Consider the following 18,228-nt stretch of genomic DNA (forward strand, 5'->3'; position numbering starts at 1 on the left):
CTTCAGTGAAGCGTTGTTTCCCCTAAAACACCTGAATCCTAAGAGTCAATAATAATGACACAATCATCTTTTTAATTTACTGTCTACCATTTCCCAGGCACTACATATGTGTTTTCCACTATGATTTTATGTTTTCATCACAAACACCCTATGATGTGGGCATATTAAACACACGCACGCGCGCGCACACACACACACACACACACACACACACGTGCACACACAGAATCAGATGTTAAATTATATGCCCAAAGTCAAACAGTGAGTGTATGATTAAAAACCAGACTACAAGACAGGTCCATCTTACTGTAATACCTGTGTTTCATTTCATTATCTGTGTTCTTGAGGCACCTGGGTGGCTCAGTCGGTTAAGCATCTGACTTCAGCTCAGGTCATGATCTGACAGTTTGTGGGCTGGAGCCCCATGTCAGGCTCTGTGCTGACAGCTCAGAGCCTGGAGCCTGTTTCAGATTCTACATCTCCCTCTCTCTCTCTCTGTCCCTCCCCTGCTCATGTTCTGTGTCTATCTCTCTCTCAGAAATAAACATTAAAAAATAAATTAATTAAAATTTTAAAAATTCAGATAAAAAAACATTATCTATGTTCTTATAAACTCTAATGGATTCTAAGTGTGTGTGTGCATATTTGTCACTTCTGTATCTCTAAATCTTAAAGTAGCTATGCAGAGGATGGCTTAAAGTAATAAAACCCAATCAAACTAGAATGGATGAAGTAATTTAAATGATTCTCCTTTGCAGGTTTAGCACATGCTTGAGAAACATCAAGTAGAACAAAGTGAATATGCTGCTGTAACAAATTTTAAAAATCAAAAATAACTGGACTTCCTTCCCCTCCACGAAGTCTTCTGCTAATGGATAACTTACCATTAGATGATAGGGGAATCCAAAATCAAGTAAATGGAAAAGGGATAAACTTCTAAAGGTTTATAAAAGGCAATAAACTTCTAAAGGCTTCTCTGAATTCCCAGCTTATAATGCTATTTGCTAATTTTGGAAGAAATCAATTCCAAATCTCTTGAATTCAGTTGGCTAGAAGAGAGGAAGAGAAATTATTGAATCTCTACTTAAATTACTTCCTTATAATTAAAAATTCATTTATCCATAATTCTATTGATCCTTGTGGCTAATAAATAATAATAATAATAAATTATTATTTCATATACAAGTGTTATTCCAGGTAACTGCATCCAGGATAACTCTATTACTGGGATAGCTTTATGACTGATGTTTACATGTCACTAACAATGACTCATGGCCTATATAAAACAAGCACAGTGGAAGGCTGCAGGCCTTTTCCTTTCTGTTTATAGAATAAACATCTAGGCTGAAGTATCAGACTTCTCCATGGCTGATGCATTAGTGTCTTCAGGTGTCCCCTCAAACTTTGAAGATGATCACAACCATATAGTGCTAATACTTCCCACCACAAGAGTTTATGATTTCCTTTAAATTCTATCAAAGGCTATGAAAACCATTGTCCAAGTTTGGTTTCTTCCATATTATGAACCATATCCCCTAATATCCAAGGTCTTGGGCAAAACTCCCTCCCACTAATAACTTGAATACCTCCTTGTCTTTCAATTCCCCTTTTTCCTGAAGTTTTCACCAGTTACTTTAGCAGGGCATCTTGGAATACAGTCCTTCATGTATTTCTTGCTCCTGGTTCCTTTCAGACAAATCTACTAAAAACATCATGGAGGCAGCTCAAAGATTTTATAAGTAATCAATCAATTAATTAGGCTTATAGATGGTACTCAAACATCAAAACTATCAATGTAAATAGGGACACAGGACTATTGAACAATTAAACATCTCTCTGAAATCTTCCCATGAAATTGTTCTGATCATGAAATTTCATTACTAAGGGCACGCTCTATTAGGAAATTTATGTATACATACAATTTATAATATATATTAATATGTAATATATTCTATCTATATTTTAATATAGACAATACATATTAGGAAGTTTACCTATACATGTATTTATTATTGTTTTAAAGATTGGATGTTTCTATACTTTTTAATAAGAAAATCATCTCTAAGCAGATATGGTTTGTACAGCTCTGACTAAAGACTCTTCATAGTTTATCTGTTTCCATCAGTTACTTCATTTTAATTTTGATAAAACTATTCAATAAGGGAAGTGTTTTTCTGAAACTCCACTTTACTCTCTGTGGTAAGTACATTGTCACAACAGCTCATGACAAAACAAAGATTTAAGGACTATCGTCTGATCTCACCCATGAGACTAGATTAAATCAAGACAGGGCCCATAGGGCAGTTATATAGGAAGGGTATTTTCAATGAAAGATGAATTGGGAAAGGGACTACTTAAAATCTCAAAAAAATCACTAAGCAAAAGAAAAATTATTTTTAAACATGAAAGTAGGAAATGGGACATGTTCATTCATTTGTTCAGTTAACATTTATTACCTACTGTAATCATATATTATTCTAGGAACTGAGTTTAAAGTGAAGAACAAGGAGCCCCTGGGTGGCTTAGTCATTTGAGCATCTAACTCTTGATTTCAGCTCAGGTCATCATCTCAGGGTCATGAGATGAAGCCTCAAGTCAGGCTCTGTGCTGAATGTGGAGCCTGCTTAGGATTCTCTCTCTCTGCCTCTCTCACTGTCCCTCCTCCACTCACGCATGCACGCTCTCTCTCTCTCTCTCTCTCTCAAATATAGATAAAATGAAGAGCAAAACGACGCATTCTCTGCCCTTAAGAAATTAATATTCCAATTAAAGATACAGTTACAGGTAAACAATATATAAACACAACTTGTGGTGAATGTAATGGAATCACAAAATTGGTACAATTACAGAAAATTTAGGAGATCACCTGTTTAGAAACAGTGACAAGGAAAGCCTCATATTTAACTTGAGGGTTGTACAATGAGAAAAGATCAGCTGTGCAAAATGTCGGGGGATGAATACTTTAGTCAAAAAACATTTTGTAATGGGACAAAGAGTAAATATTTTATGTTTTGAGGGCCATTTGTTCTCTGTTGCAACTACTCAATACTGCTATTGACAATTCCTAAACAAATGAATATGGGTGTGCGTTCCAATAAAAGTTTATTGACAGAAACAGTCTGTGGGCCAGATGTGGCCTATCAGCTATAATTTGCCAACTCCTACTCTAGGCACACATACGACCTAGGCAAGGACAGGAGAGGTATTGCTGTGTTCAAGGAACCGATAGGACACTGGTATGGCTAAAGTAGAATAAGTGGGAGGGGAGGGGCATGAAATGAGCTTAACAGGCAAGCAGGGCTCAGGTTGCGCATGTCTTTGGAGGCCAGGGTAAGGACTTTGGATGATATTTAAACAACTTATAGTTTTAGCAGGGTAGTAACATGGTGTGTGTTTTAAAAGCTCATTACAATTTCTATGTGGAGAATGGACTAGAAGACTATTGTAGTTCTGGAGGTGCCATCATGGCCTGGATTCACATGATGGCAATGAAAATGGGAAGTGAATATATTCCAGAAACATTGAAAAGTGAGGATCCTAAATCATGGATTGTGCTGGGGTGGGGACACAATGATGAAAGAGAGGGGAAAATTAAGTTTGATGCTCAGCTCTCTGGCTAGAGCAATTGGATTGACCATAGGCAGTCAACTTGAGTTAAATGATAAATTCAAAGGGGAAGACTAGAGACAGAAAAGCATTGCAAGTTAAGTTTAACCCATATTAGAAAATATCTTAAAATATAACACTTGCTGAACACACAGTGTGAACATATAGATGCACTGCTGTGCCATCAATCTACTGTTGGAATCCGCCACTGAGCTCTAAGTCTCCTGAGGTAGAGAACGCATTTACCCAGGACCCAACACAGCTCCTGGTACACACCAATCACTCAGTGATTGCAGCATTAAAAAAAAATAAATGCTCTCGAGGGGTAAAGATGGCAGAAAAGCATGGAAGTTTTTTTTTACGTCTCTTGTCCCTGAAATGCAGACAGATCAACACTAAACCATCTTGCACACCTAGAAAACTGATTTGAGGACTAACACAACAATCTGCACAACCTGAACCGCAGAATTCAGCAGGTACACAGTGCAGAGAGGTGAACTGGGGGAGAGAGAAGCCGTAGAGGGCAGAGAGCTGTTTTTGCTTGTGGAGAGAGGACAGAGCTGAGGGTAGAGTATGGGAAAACCAACCCTCCACCCTCAGAAAAAAGGCAGCTGGAGAGAAAGTGGAAGAGTGAAAACAGCCACAGTGAAAAAAGCCACTCCTTTGTTTCTGAACAAAAAAAGGAGAAAGGAAAAAGGAGAGGGTTTAATTCCATATAAACAGGGGAAGCAGAGTCTGAAACTATGCAGCTTGATAACTGGCAGTGCTCTGGTAAGAAGGGCGATTTCCCAGAAGCAGAGAGCAAGGTCATCAGGGTCCTCAGGCCACATGGGGAGAGGCAGTCCCCCTGCTGGGAGGACATTTGGTGGAGGCTGTGCAGCCACCCCACAGGCAAAGATCCCAACGGACCCCGGAGAACAACCACATTTGCTGGTGTTGGAACAAGGATATTAAGGTGGAAGTCTGGCACCAGATGTGTGTTGTGACTTTCCATACCCTGAAATGCTGCTGCTACATCGTGTGAACTTTCTCTGGCGCGGGCTGGCATCCAGCCACAGTCTCCGGGCATTGGCAGCAGGGTGGTCTCTGTGAACATTCCTGGGGATGGGCCAGCACCTGGCCATTGCTCAGTGAGACCCTCCCCCAGAAGGTCTGAGCAGGTCAAAGCCACAGTCCCTCAGAAGTCAGAAGTGAGGGGCCAGGAAACTCAGCCCCATTTGAGATAAAACTCAGGAGGGAAGTGCCGCCTGGCAGCCTGACAGCTTGGCTATAGAGAAGTGGGGAGTAGATGGAAGCCAGAGACAAAGGACGGGTGCTTCATTGCTAGGTTTGGAGAGCAGAGTTCCTATATTAGAGACTGGGTAACTGGGTGACGCCATTTTCACCCCTCCTGCGCATGTGCATACACTCCTACGCGTGCCACAACAACCCACCCCAGTAAGCTAAGCAGCACCATCTAGTGGAGAATGGAGCCATTACACTAAACCCTGCCCAACTAGGCCAACAGCGCTCTTGATGAACACCACAAGTCTCTCCGTCTGCTTAGTTTATGGACTATAAAGTGCTTCATAGCTTGACTTCTACGAGAAACCAGATGTAATTTCAATCGTACTTCATTCTGTTTGCTGGTCCTTTTATTTAATTTTTTTTTCTTTTTCTTTTCTTATCCTTGAATACAAAAAGGGAAAAAAAATCTATTTTTATTTTCCATTTTTATTAAAAAGATTTATTTTTTTCTATTATATTTTTTATTTTGTAAATTTTTAAATTCTATTTTACTTTCATCATTTCATTTTATTCTATTTTATTGTATTCGCTTTTTTCAAATTTTAAACGTTTTCCTTTTTTCTCTTTATTTGTTCTTTTTTCTTCTTTATTTTCCTTTTCTGATCCTTCCCTTTTTTCTCTAATCTATCAAGCTTCCTTCAACTAGAACAAAATGCTAGGATTTAGCATCCTTTATTTGATTTCTCTGTGTTGTTTTTAATTTTTAATTTTAATTATTTTTACTTTATTAATTCCTTTTCTTCCTCCAAAATGATGAAACAAAGGAATTCACCCCAAAAGAAAGAACAGGAAGAAATGACAGCCAGGGACTTAACACAGATACAAGCAAGATGCCCAAACCAGAATTTAGAATCACAATAATAAGAATACTAGCTGGGGTCGAAAATAGATTAGAATCCTCTTCTGTGGAGACAAAAGAAGTAAAAGCCAGTCAGGATAAAATAAAAAATGCTATAACTAAGCTGCAATCTCAAATGAATGCTATGGCAGCAAGGATGGATGGGGCACAGCAGCAAATCAATAATATAGAGAACAAACTTATGGAGAATAATGAAGCAGAAAAAAAGGGGGGACTAAGGCAAAAGAGCACAAAATAAAAATTAGAGAGCTCAGTGACTCATTAAAAAGGAATAACATCAGAATCATAGGGGTCCCAGAAGATGAAGAGAGAGAAAAAGGGGTAGAAAATTTATGTGAGTAAATCATAGCAAAAAACTTTCCTAACCTGGGGAAAGACACAGACATCAAAATCCATGAAGCATAGAGGACTCCCATTAAATTCAACAAAAAACTACCATCAAACAAGGCATATCATAGTCAAATTCACAAAATACTAAGGCAAGGAAAGAATCATGAAAGCAGCAAGGGAAAAAAAGTCCTTAACCTACAAGGGAAGGCAGATCAGGTTTGCAGCAAACCTATCCACAGAAACTTGGCAGGCCAGGAAGGAGTGGCAGGATATATTCAATGTGCTGAATCGGAAAAATATGCAGCCAAGAATTCTTTACCCAGCAAGGCTGTCATTCAAAATGGAAGGAGAGATAAAAAGTTTCCCAAACAAAAATTAAAGGAGTCAGTGACCACTAACCTAGCCCTGCAAGAAATTTTAAGGGGGACTCTCTGAGGGGAGAAAAGACAGAAAAAAAAAAAGACCAAAAGCAACAAAGACTAGAAAGGACAAGAAAACACTACCAGAAATTCCAACTCTACAGGCAACACAATGGCGATAAATTCATATCTTTCAGTACTCATGTTAAACGTCAATGATCTAAACGCTCCAATCAAAAGACACAGGGTAACAGAATGGATAAGAAAACAAGATCCATCTATATGATGTTAACAAGACCCATTTTAGACCTAAAGACACCTTCAGATTGAAAATAAGGGGATGGAGAACCATCTATCATGCCAATGGTCATCCAAAGAAAGCCAGAGTAGCCATACTTATATCAGACAATCTAGATTTTAAAACCTGTAACAAAAGATAAAGAAGGGCATTATACCATAATTAAGAAGTTTATCCACCAAGAAGACCTCACAATTGTAAACATTTATGTTCCAAATGTGAAAGCACCCAAATATATAAATCAACTAATCACAAACATAAAGAAACTCCTTGATAATAATACCATAATAGTAGGGGACTTCAATACCCCACTTACAACAATGCACAGATCAGCTAACAATCAACAAGGAAACAATGGCTTTTAATGACACACTGGACCAGATGGACTTAACAGATATATTCAGAACATTTCATCCTAAAGCAGAATACACATTCTTCTCAAGTGTACATGGAACATTCTCCAGAATAGATCACATACGGGACACAAATAAGCCCTCAACAAGTACAAAAAGATCAAGATCATACCATGTGTGTTTTCAGACCACAACACTATGAAACTCGAAATCAACCACAAGAAAAAATTTGGAAAGATAACAAAGAGTTGGAGACTAAAGAACATCCTACTAAAGAATGAATGGGCTAACCAAGAAATTAAAGAAGAAATTAAAAAGTACATAGAAGCCAATGAAAATGATAACACCACAGCCCAAAACCTCTGGGACGCAGCAAAGGTGGTCGTAAGAGGAAAGTATATAGCAATCCAGGCCTTCCTAAAGAAGGAAAAAAGGTCTTAGATACACAACCTAACCTTACACCTCAAACAGCTGGAAAAAGAACAGCAAACAAAATCCAAAACCAGCAGAAGACAGGAAATAATAAAGATTAGAGCAGAAATCAATGCTATCGAAACAAAAAAAACCAGTAGAACCGATTGATGAAACCAGGAGCTGGTTCTTTCAAAGAGTTAACAAAACTGATAAACCCCTAGCAAGTTTGATCAAAATGAAAAGGGAAAGGACCCAAATAAGTAAAATCAAGAATGAAAGAGGAGAGGGGCACCTGGGTGGCTCAGTCGGTTGAGCGACCGACTTCAGCTCAGGTCATGATCTCATGGTTTGTGGGTTCGAGCCCTGCGTCGGGCTCTGTGCTGACAGCTCAGAGTCTGGAGCCTGCGTCGGATTGTGTGTCTCCCTCGCTCTCTGCCCCTCCCCCACTCATGCTCTGTCTCTGTCTCAGAAATAAATAAACATTAAAAAAACTTTTAAAAAAAGAATGAAAAGGAGAGATCACAACCAACACTGCAGAAATACAAACAATAATAAGAGAATGTTATGAGCAATTATATGCCAATAAAATGAGGAATCTGGAAGAAATGGACAAATTCCTAGAAACATATAAACTACCAAAACTGAAACAGGAAGAAATAGAAAATTTGAATACACCCATAACCGGTAAATAAATCAAATTAGTAATCAAAAATCTCCCAAAAAACAAGAGTCCAGGGCCGGATGGTAATTCTACCAAACATTTAAAGAGTTAACACCTATTCTCCTGAAGCTGTTCCAAAAGAAAATATCTTACGTAATGAGCTAAGGAGATTGATTTGTCTTAGTAAAATACAGAAAGTTACTGAAGAATTTTGAAGAGCAGAAAAGCATAACCAGAGTTTGTGCTATAAACAGTGTTGCATTGGGTACAGAGACAAATGTGTCAGGAGTTGGGGGAAATTGTTAATAAATTACTGAAATCTCATAGAAAGATAATAAAGAGTAGGTCCAGGGTTATTAGTATTAGAAATGGCAAGAAATATAAACTCAAGAAGTCTTTTGGTTGGAGAGATTGACTGGTTTATTTATTTTTATATTTAAATAAATATAGCCCATATATATGAAATATATAATTTGAGACTAATTATTATTCACAACTAAATAACATAAACAATACAAAACACTTAAAAATTTTTTTTAGTGTTTATTTATTTTTGAGAGAGAGAGAGACAGAGCGAAAGCAGGGGAGAGGCAGAGACAGAGGGAGACACAGAATTCAAAGCAGACTTCAGGCTCCAAGCTGTTTGGACAGAGTCTGATGCAGAGCTCGAACCCACAAACTGGAAGATCATGACCTGAGCTGAAGTCAGACACTCAGCCGACTGAGACACCCAGTCTCCCCTGAATACAAAATACTTTTAAACATTAAATCATAAACATAAGTGCCAAATTTTTAAGGCAAATGTTGAGTAATTAAGCTGGACTAGACTAAGAAGTTAGTATGACTGAGACCAAAAATTAGCTCTGAGTTCTCTGACAGCTAAGATAAACAGAATAAAAACAAGTGGAAGCAGGTGAAAATTGTTGGATTATATAGCTTCCAATTGCTAGAAGGAGACATATCAGCTTTCTGGGGGAGATATACTGAATTTTACACTGTGTATAAAATCATACACTGAATTATAAATATATGTCCTAGTCTTGGGGCGCCTGGGTGACTCAGCTGGTTAAGCGTCCAACTTCGGCTCAGGTCATGATCTCGTGGTTTGTGAGTTCGAGCCCCGCGTCAGGCTCTGTGCTGACAGCTCAGAGCCTGGAGCCTGCTTCAGATTCTGTGTCTCCCTCTCTCTCTGCTCCTCCCCTGCTCATGCTCTGTCTCTCTCTGTCTCAAAAGTAAATAAAACATTAAAAAAATTTTTTTTGAAACAGATCTCCTAGCCTTTTATATAAGGAACATTAAGGACTATAATAAACTATACCATAATAGCTATTTAATAAAATAAGCAAAAAATGATTTTTCATGTCAAAAACTTGTATCTTATATCCAAATACCGAATTAAAATTGAAGACATTCTACTGTACACCTGTGATGGTATTTTCACAGAAAGTAGGAGCAGTGGAATCCAAATAATGAGTTTTACAGTGACTTGACTTGATTCAGAAATAGAGCTTGGAAAATAGGAATAGATGATGAGTGGTTCCCTTAGACATCCCCTACCCAAACACGAAGTACCTTAGTGAGATCCACTCTACAGCAGTACAGACAGCATGGCAGATAAGAACTAATGGCATGGACTCTGGAACCAGACAGCTCAAGTCCAACACCCATTCACCAGAGACACTAATGGAAGCAGTGTCATTAGAGCAGCTACTGATACCAAACGGCAAGGTGGTCTCAGGACTGGGATAATCAAGAAAGAAAAGTTCCAGTATGGACTATACTCTCTGCTGGCAAAGAGTTCAAAGTCAATTGCCTGCTACATTAACTATTACACTACTGCCTAGAGGAAGAAATGATTAAGGTATGGCTCCACAACTGGATTTCTCAGTTTGATTTTGAAAAATAAACTTCCGTGTTTCAGGGTATTCAATGAATCTAAATGTGAATATTTTCATTATGAATCTAGTCTGAAATGATTTATTTACTGATTTTGAACTAGTGTTCCTATGACATGTACAAACTTACCATTTTGCTAAGACAGTTGGGCTGGCTGCACCTAATTTCAATTGAATTTTTGAACTTTAAGGATCCAGTTTAGTCAAACTGTTATTTGATCAGGAGTATTTTCAGTGTACTTCTTAGTCTGGCTTGTTATTTTAAGAGTGCAGAGTCATGTTGAATGAGATTATCTTTTGACAAGTGTATACAATGTGAATTTCTTAATTGCACCCAGAAGCAATGGAAGGAAAACACATTTATTAAATGTTTTTAAAGACTGTTTGTTATCTTAACTATATATCAGTAGTTCAAAAAACCACCAACCCCTAATCTTTTGATTCTAGAACCACCTATGACTAGAAGTTTATTACTCGTCTAGAACAACCTAGACTAGGCGTTTATTACGTGAAAAACAACAGCTGTGACTTTTGTACTTCTTCCAGAGCAAGTTATCTTTGCTTGCTAGTAGAATTTGTTGATACTTACCCTGAACAAAGAGTTGATGTCAGTTGACCTCATCTTGTTCTACCCTTTCCAATCCCTAGCCCCCTCGAACATTTGCTACCTTGATTCTGGCTTCTTGATGGATATCCAATGCATACTCTTAACTCGCTGCCTTTGCTTAAGGTGTTATTTTTCTCCCCATACTCTCCAATCTGAGAAAATTCCACTCCATGTCTCATAATACAGTGCTAACTCCTCTGTTACAGCATCTGTTATATGCCCTTCCTCCCTGACTTCCTTGAACCCTGCTGAGGCAAAAACTGACTCATTCATCTCTGTATTCCCAGCACCATATTTGTTTGGCAAATAGCAAATATTAAATAAATGTTTATTTAATTAATTCTTCTTATGATATCTAAAGAAGGTTGGAGGGTTGAAATATTATGTCCTTTTCCCAGTAGCATGCTTAGTTTTGACTTTACTATTCCAGGAACTAAGATGAGTTTCCCATAAGCAGTGGCTTTCTGGACAAAGGGATGGCAGCACAAAGACTCTCTGAAGAAGCAGCATCATGAAACATAGAAAGCAGTAGTAATAGATTCAGACACAGGGGATTAGCGTTCCCTGATAAAACCATGATTATATTAGCTGGTTTTGTGTAAAGTGCTTGAAATCCCTTCTGTCCTGCCTCAGATGGTACAGAACCTTGTAATCCTACCTTTGCCTCTATAGTGGTGTCTCTTCTCATTCAGTGGCAAATGCGTAATAACTCAGACCAGGTAACAAGGTAGACTGGGAGGATGTTTAGTGATTGACATGAGTGTGCTCAAATAAAAATATACAGCTAAAATTAATAGAGCAAGTTAGAATTCTGATGAGGCAATACAAAAAGAGAAGTGATCATAACAGCAAGACTTCCCAGGTACGTAACATGTAAAAGGCAAGCGAATGTGTAGGGAGGAGGGCAGGGACTTTGCCTGCAGACAACATAGTCTTCCAATGTAACACTTGCAACAATAGTTGTGTTTCAGAGGATTTTCTAAAGTACTGGAGTCTGGGGCCACAAAACAGTAAAGAACTAATGTACCCACTTGGTCTGTAGACAAGATCCAACAATTCCACAGACACTAGAGAACATGTACATGGTACTATTCTAGACTCTCTCTAACACCTACAAAATAAAGGGAAAATTGTTAATCCCAAGGAAAAAAAAAAAAAAAACCACAATCAGGAGCCAAACAAAGCAAGAGTCACAATCTAATTATTGCCATAAGCTTCAAGAATCTGTAGCCAGTGAAAGAAATGGAAAATCCTGCAGGAAATCAGAGAAGCCCACCACTACCTGGCTCCACAGAGCCCCTGCCCTGCCCACCTCACCATCACCTTCCAAAAGTTTATTGATAAATTGACAAAATTCTCAGAATTCTCAGTGATGTTACGCATGGAGAGAAGAAAGCTGAGTAGATTTTTTTTCTTTCAAAATGGAAGGCACATAAGTGGCTGACAGAAACTCATGAAGCCAGGAAAGAGAACAGAGCTGACTCTTCAAGGGGAGAGCAGGGGGGCTCCTAGGTCACACAGAAATCAAAGTCCAAGAGGGCCCCTCACAAGAAAGGAGCAGACCCTCCAAACAGGGAATGGATATGGAATAAGACATTGCACAAAATCTCAGGGGAGGGGCGCCTGGGTGGCTCAGTCAGTTGAGCGTCCGACTTCGGCTCAGGTCATGATCTCACAGTCTGTGGGTTCGAGCCCCACATCGGGCTCTGTGCTGACAGCTCAGAGCCTGGAGCCTGCTTTCAATCCTGCGTCTCCCTCTCTCTCTGCCCTTCCCCCACCTCACTTTGTCTCACTCTGTCTCTCAAAAATAAGTAAATGTAAAAAAAAATTAAAAACAAAATCTCAGGGGAAAGAGCAGTCTAGGTACTCAGATTGCACTCCACCTCATCCAAACTTCCCAGCCTTTGTCATTCCCTCAGGCTAAGAAGAGCGAGCAGAACACAAAATTCCTAGTCATCAGTAGGAAAAATATCTCCAATGTTATAGGAACAGAGTTACGTAGCACTCCACTTTCACTTTGTCCAGAGCCACCCAAGCAACATCAAGATGGAGAGAATGTCCCAGAAACTGTGCAAATATACTATATACTGTATGAGGATTCTCCAGAGAAACAGAACCAACAGGAGGCATGGGGTGAGGGTGAAGGCGTGCGCTTGTGTGGAGAAGGAGACAGAGATTGATTTTAAAGAATCAATTAAGGATTTTAAGGAATTAGCTCACACAGTTGTGGGGGTTCACAAATCTAAAATCTGCAAGGTAGGCTGGCAGGCTGGAAATACAGCAAGAAACTGATGTCTTGAGAGTAAAGGCAATCCGAAGGCAAGAATTTCCTTTTTGAAGGGCCTCAGCTTCTTTCTTTTAAAACCTTCAACTGCTTACATGAATCCCACCCATATAATGGAGATTGTAATGGCTCTACCCAAAGGCTACAGATTTAAATATTCATTACATCTAAAAATACTTTCATGGCAACATTTGGAGTGGTGTTTGACGAAACAACTGGGCAACATAGCCTAGCGAAGTTGACACATAAAATTAACCATTGATAAACACACACATAGCCACCTAGAGTAATAATAATAGTTAACATTCATTGCATGGGCTAGACACTGGCCTTTATAGTTCACAGGTATTTACTCATTCAATTCCCACAGCAACCTTATGAGATAAGTACTATTTATTATCCTGTTTGACAGATTAGAAAATTGAGGCAGGGAGTGCTTCAGTAACTTGTCCAAGGCCACATGGCTAGCAAGTGGCTAAGCCAGCATTAAAATTGGTAGCACTCGCTCAAAACTCATGCATTTTACCACCGACCTAGAAGAAAACGTAACTCAGGAAACAGAAGGATATTCCCTCAATTACTTCATACTAAAAACATCTTCATAAGAGCATGCATACAATAAGAGCATACCACCAAAATAATAAAGCAATCAAATGAGACAAAAAAGGAAATTACTAGTCTCTGAGAAGAAACTGGAGACTATACAACACGATTATGGAAATAATAAGTAAATTAGAAACAGCAAGTATAGTATAGACAAAAGTGAACTACTGACACAAAGAAGAAAGAGTTCAGACAATCTAAGTGAATGCAGATGAAAAGGGCAAAGAATTAAAGCAAATCAGAAAAATATTAGAGGCATGAAATATTGTCTTACAATATTACATAAATATATATAAATAAATATATACCAGGACACAAAGAAAAAGATCATAATATTCTTTTTTGTTGTTAAGTTTATTTTCAGAGAGAGAAAAAGAGCACACGCCAGTGAGTGCAGTGAGAGATGTGGGGCTCTATACCATGAACCGTGAGATCATGACTTGACCCAAAATCAAGAGTCAGACTCTCAACAGACTGAGCCACCCAGGTGCCCTGCCCATAATATTCTTGAAGTGGAATTTCCACCTCAGTAATATGTTCACAGACAGAATAAAATAGAATTTCCCTAAAGTAAAGAAAGAGAATAATCTGCAAAACCAAAACAGTTCATGATACTCCAAGAAAATTAGATGTAAGATGATCAACAAGGCATATCCTAACTGAACTACTGAATGTCAAATATAAAGAAAGACTTTCTCAGATATTCAAGCAAAAACGCAAAACACATACAAGCAAGGGGAAAAACTGTCCCACCTCAGAATTCTCCAGGACACCCGAGGCAATGGAGCAATATCCACAAAGTCCTGGGAAAATGAAGCATAATTTTAAACTACTTTAACTAATCAAGATGTTTTTCGAGCTCAGAAGCCCCTGACAGATATATGCTAGCATGAAAGAACTCAAGGAATGCAGTATGCCTGCTTTCTTCTTAAGGAAAATAATGTGCTTGACAATGATATCCAGCCGAATCAGAGATGAAAAATAAACAAGAAAGGCAAAGCTAGGTTAAAAGGCTCGTGGCGAACAATGAATTTGTTTAAGTATAGAACGAACAGTAGACAACTAATGGAAATATGGTAGTAAAATTAAATGTGAATGTTATAAACCTCAATAATGTTCAAATAATTGTATAACTACGAAAATTGGGAGGTGGGGGGAAGGGGTAATGGGAGGAAGTTAATGCCCTCATCTTTCAAAACAGAGAATAAATAGATATTGTCTGAATATCTATTGTTTTAAGTATTACATGCTAGCCTCTAACGTTTATTCCTAAATCTTGTTTTTGAACATTAACAGATTCTTTTACAGAAAAAAGTATCTTGTGAAGAAATTTTTCACTTTTGTTTTGACTTCTACTTAAGACAAATAAAATATAAATTACTACCTGTCATTAAAAATACTTGTAAGGGTCCAATCCTACTTTCATAACTTTTACTCACCTACTGCTCTATTCTTCGATTGATATAATATGCCTAGAGCAACACTCATAATGATGTTCTTTCAATGCGTAGGGTGGCAATTTCTGAGTTTTGAGTAATTTTTTAAAAAATATATTATTGAACTTTTCTGCATTGCTTTATTCCTTATAAAGAGTACATCACATCTTATTTTTCAAAACAAACAGGCAACTCTTTTCCCTTTAAAAATTGTGAGCAGTATATCAAGATGTTACCAGTGGTTCATTCTAGGTTATGATAAAATTGAGTGATAGCAATTTTTTCTTTGTACTTTTCTGTAAGCTTTTAATTTACAAACATAAATAATGATTTACTAACTACTTACTTTTCCACCATTCTACTTCTCATACATATGTATTTTATTAATATGTATATTTTCACAAAGTTGATGCTCTGGGAAATAAAGCACATAAAGAGCCTAAATATCTCAAATGAAACAAATAAAGAATGTAAGTATCCCAAGCCCTGCAATGTTCAAGGAGAAAGCATGTCAGTAAGTGCATGATCTTACCAGGAACACTAAGTTAGCAATTAATGAATGACATGGAAAAAGTGAGTAACGAGTTCTTTGACCACTTGTCTATCTCATTATTGTTTATTACTCAATCCTATGAAAGAGCCAACAGGGAAGAAATTGTGAAGAAAAAGCTGTCCTTATTGTTACCTCAAATACCACGTCATCAACAAAGAAACAAACAAAAAATTAATCTAAAATGCCGCCCTTTAGGTATGGAATTTTACAAGCTGGAGAGGGACATAAATACATATCTGCTTATATTAAAATAACCACAATAACAGTAATAATAAAAGGATAAACTGAGAGCCTAAAAAGTAATAGTAAAGAAGGAAATAGAGGGGCTGGGAGTGAAACTACATTCCTTTGAATACATTATGTTTTGAATGTTTGCATTTGGAATATGTATTTTACATAATGTTAAATAAAACATAAAAAGCAATCCCTAAAACTCAAGAGCAAAATGAGCAAATGAACCATGTGTATAAAAGTTGGTAGCATAACCAAACAGAGAAAAAACTTTTAAGTGACTTTAAAACACTGTAAGTTTACTGAACAGACCTAATGTGGTATATCCTAAGGACAAAAGGAATTGTAAATAAACACTCTTGATCTGCTTCCAATAACTGTACTGTTAATTATGTTGGCATTGTGTATTGAGATAAAGCAAATGAGTAATCATATTGATGTCACTGGGAACTGGGACTTTTTGGCATGGAAGAAAAGGTGCAAGGGAAGACCGTAGAGTGTCCTGATCTGGATAGAAAGTGTCAGCATACGTTCATTCACAATTTTATATACACCCACACCCACTTACACATTTTCAGCTCTATTCATTGAAAAGATCTTGAAACAATGAAGAACTCTGTGGCAATGTGCACCCATAATGCCCAGATTATAATCTCTAATTATCATTTCTAATTCAAAGGAAACAAGACCTCCTTAATGCAAACTGCAGGTCTGAGACAGGAAATATAAAAGGTAAACGTGAAATATCTTGTCAGACGAAAAAACAAAAAGCCATTAAAGCCCATTTAAGGCATATCAAAAGCTTCAGGAGCCAATTTTGAAAAGTCCTGCTGGCCAAGAATTGGGATAATCTAAGCATCAATTAGAAGACTTCCTTCTATCCTTCTTCAAAGGAGTGAAATACTTCAAATGTGTTTAAGTCCACGAAGTCATAATAATCCTAAATTTGGGGAGAGGAGGCCACATACGAATGTGTTAACTTCCTAAATCATTATTTTTAAAATTGGCAAAGGGAAGTAATTAAGCATTTATCCCATGTTTCCTATATCAGCTCTTAGAGTAATTAAATGGTTGTTGAGGAAAAGTTGCTCTTTATATAGAAGAAATAGTCTAGCTAATAAATTAAGAATAAATGACAAAATCAGAATAAGCCTATTTTGAAAGTACTAATGAATTAATGGATCTAGAAAATGATCATCAATATCTGCTAACATCTCAAAGGGAGGAACAACCAGGTATCATGCATTTCGTTAACAACACATGGTCTTGTCAGAAAACCTGAACCCACATAGGATGAAGCTTCTAGGTACCATTACCAATTAACAGGAAAGAGGACAGAGGAACAAGGTAAAAGAAACCATCAGGAGGCAATCAGCAAACTCCAGAATGTAGTACACTTTACTGACCGGTTTTATCCATAAACTACAAGAAGGGAGCAGTGATGGAGAGAGGAGAGCTATTGGTTAGGGTACATTTAAGAAATAATTGAACCAATTTCAGTGTATGGACTTCATTACAATTCTGATTTCAACTATTAAACTCTGTGGAGGAGGGGTTTATGAAACAATGAGGGATACTTGAACATTAACCAGATATTTAATGCGATAAGGACTTATTTGATATTATTTTTAGGTGGAATAATGGCACGGTTCTGCTTTTATATTTTTTAATCCTTACCATCTTTATAGACATGTTGAAATATTCACCATTGAAATGATATCTGGAATTTGCTTTAAAATAATCTGAGTGGAGGGGAAATAGGAAAGGTTTGTCCATAAAACTTGCAAATGGTTTCAAGTGAATGATTCTCTCTACTTTTGTATATAATTTCCCACATAAGAAGTTATAAATACAAAAATAGAATGCCTCACCCTGTGAGGATGGCTGTAAAGAAATGAGATAGAGATGTGGGAATTTCAAAATTCAGGACTATTTAAGAAAGAACAGCAAATGTGAGAGGAAAAAACATTACTGACTTAAGCGAATTGCAAAAAAAAATGTTATTTCCTTTATGCGGTATACTAAACACATCAGAATTAATTGAAAAATGTTAATACTTACTTAGCAAAGAGGAGAAAACAGCTGCACCCAAGATACCTCATTTGATTCATTTAGAGATGAAAGAAATGTGTCTGCAAGGTGAAACCATGGACTCATGGAAAGCTGTGATTTCTGTACAGACATTATTTGTCTAATAGTTTCATATTGTTAATGACCATCCAGTTAGCATCTTCATTACACTTATTTTCATATACAGGAGAAATCAGTGGATGATCTGTAGAATCCTTTAATGACATCCAGTAAGGATCCTGTACATGGTCTCGCCGGTGTCTTAGTCTTCAGCGAGAAAGGGTAGGAGAGAACAGAAAACGTCCTCTTCCAACCCCTGTTCCTGGATGTGTGAAGGAAGAGGATTTTGCTAGCTTGGAACAAAAGATATCCTAGGATGGCA

Source organism: Panthera pardus, unplaced genomic scaffold (genome assembly GCF_024362965.1).
Source record: "Panthera pardus isolate Hobbes unplaced genomic scaffold, ASM2436296v1 HiC_scaffold_8, whole genome shotgun sequence".
In the NCBI taxonomy this organism is placed as follows: Eukaryota; Metazoa; Chordata; class Mammalia; order Carnivora; family Felidae; genus Panthera; species Panthera pardus.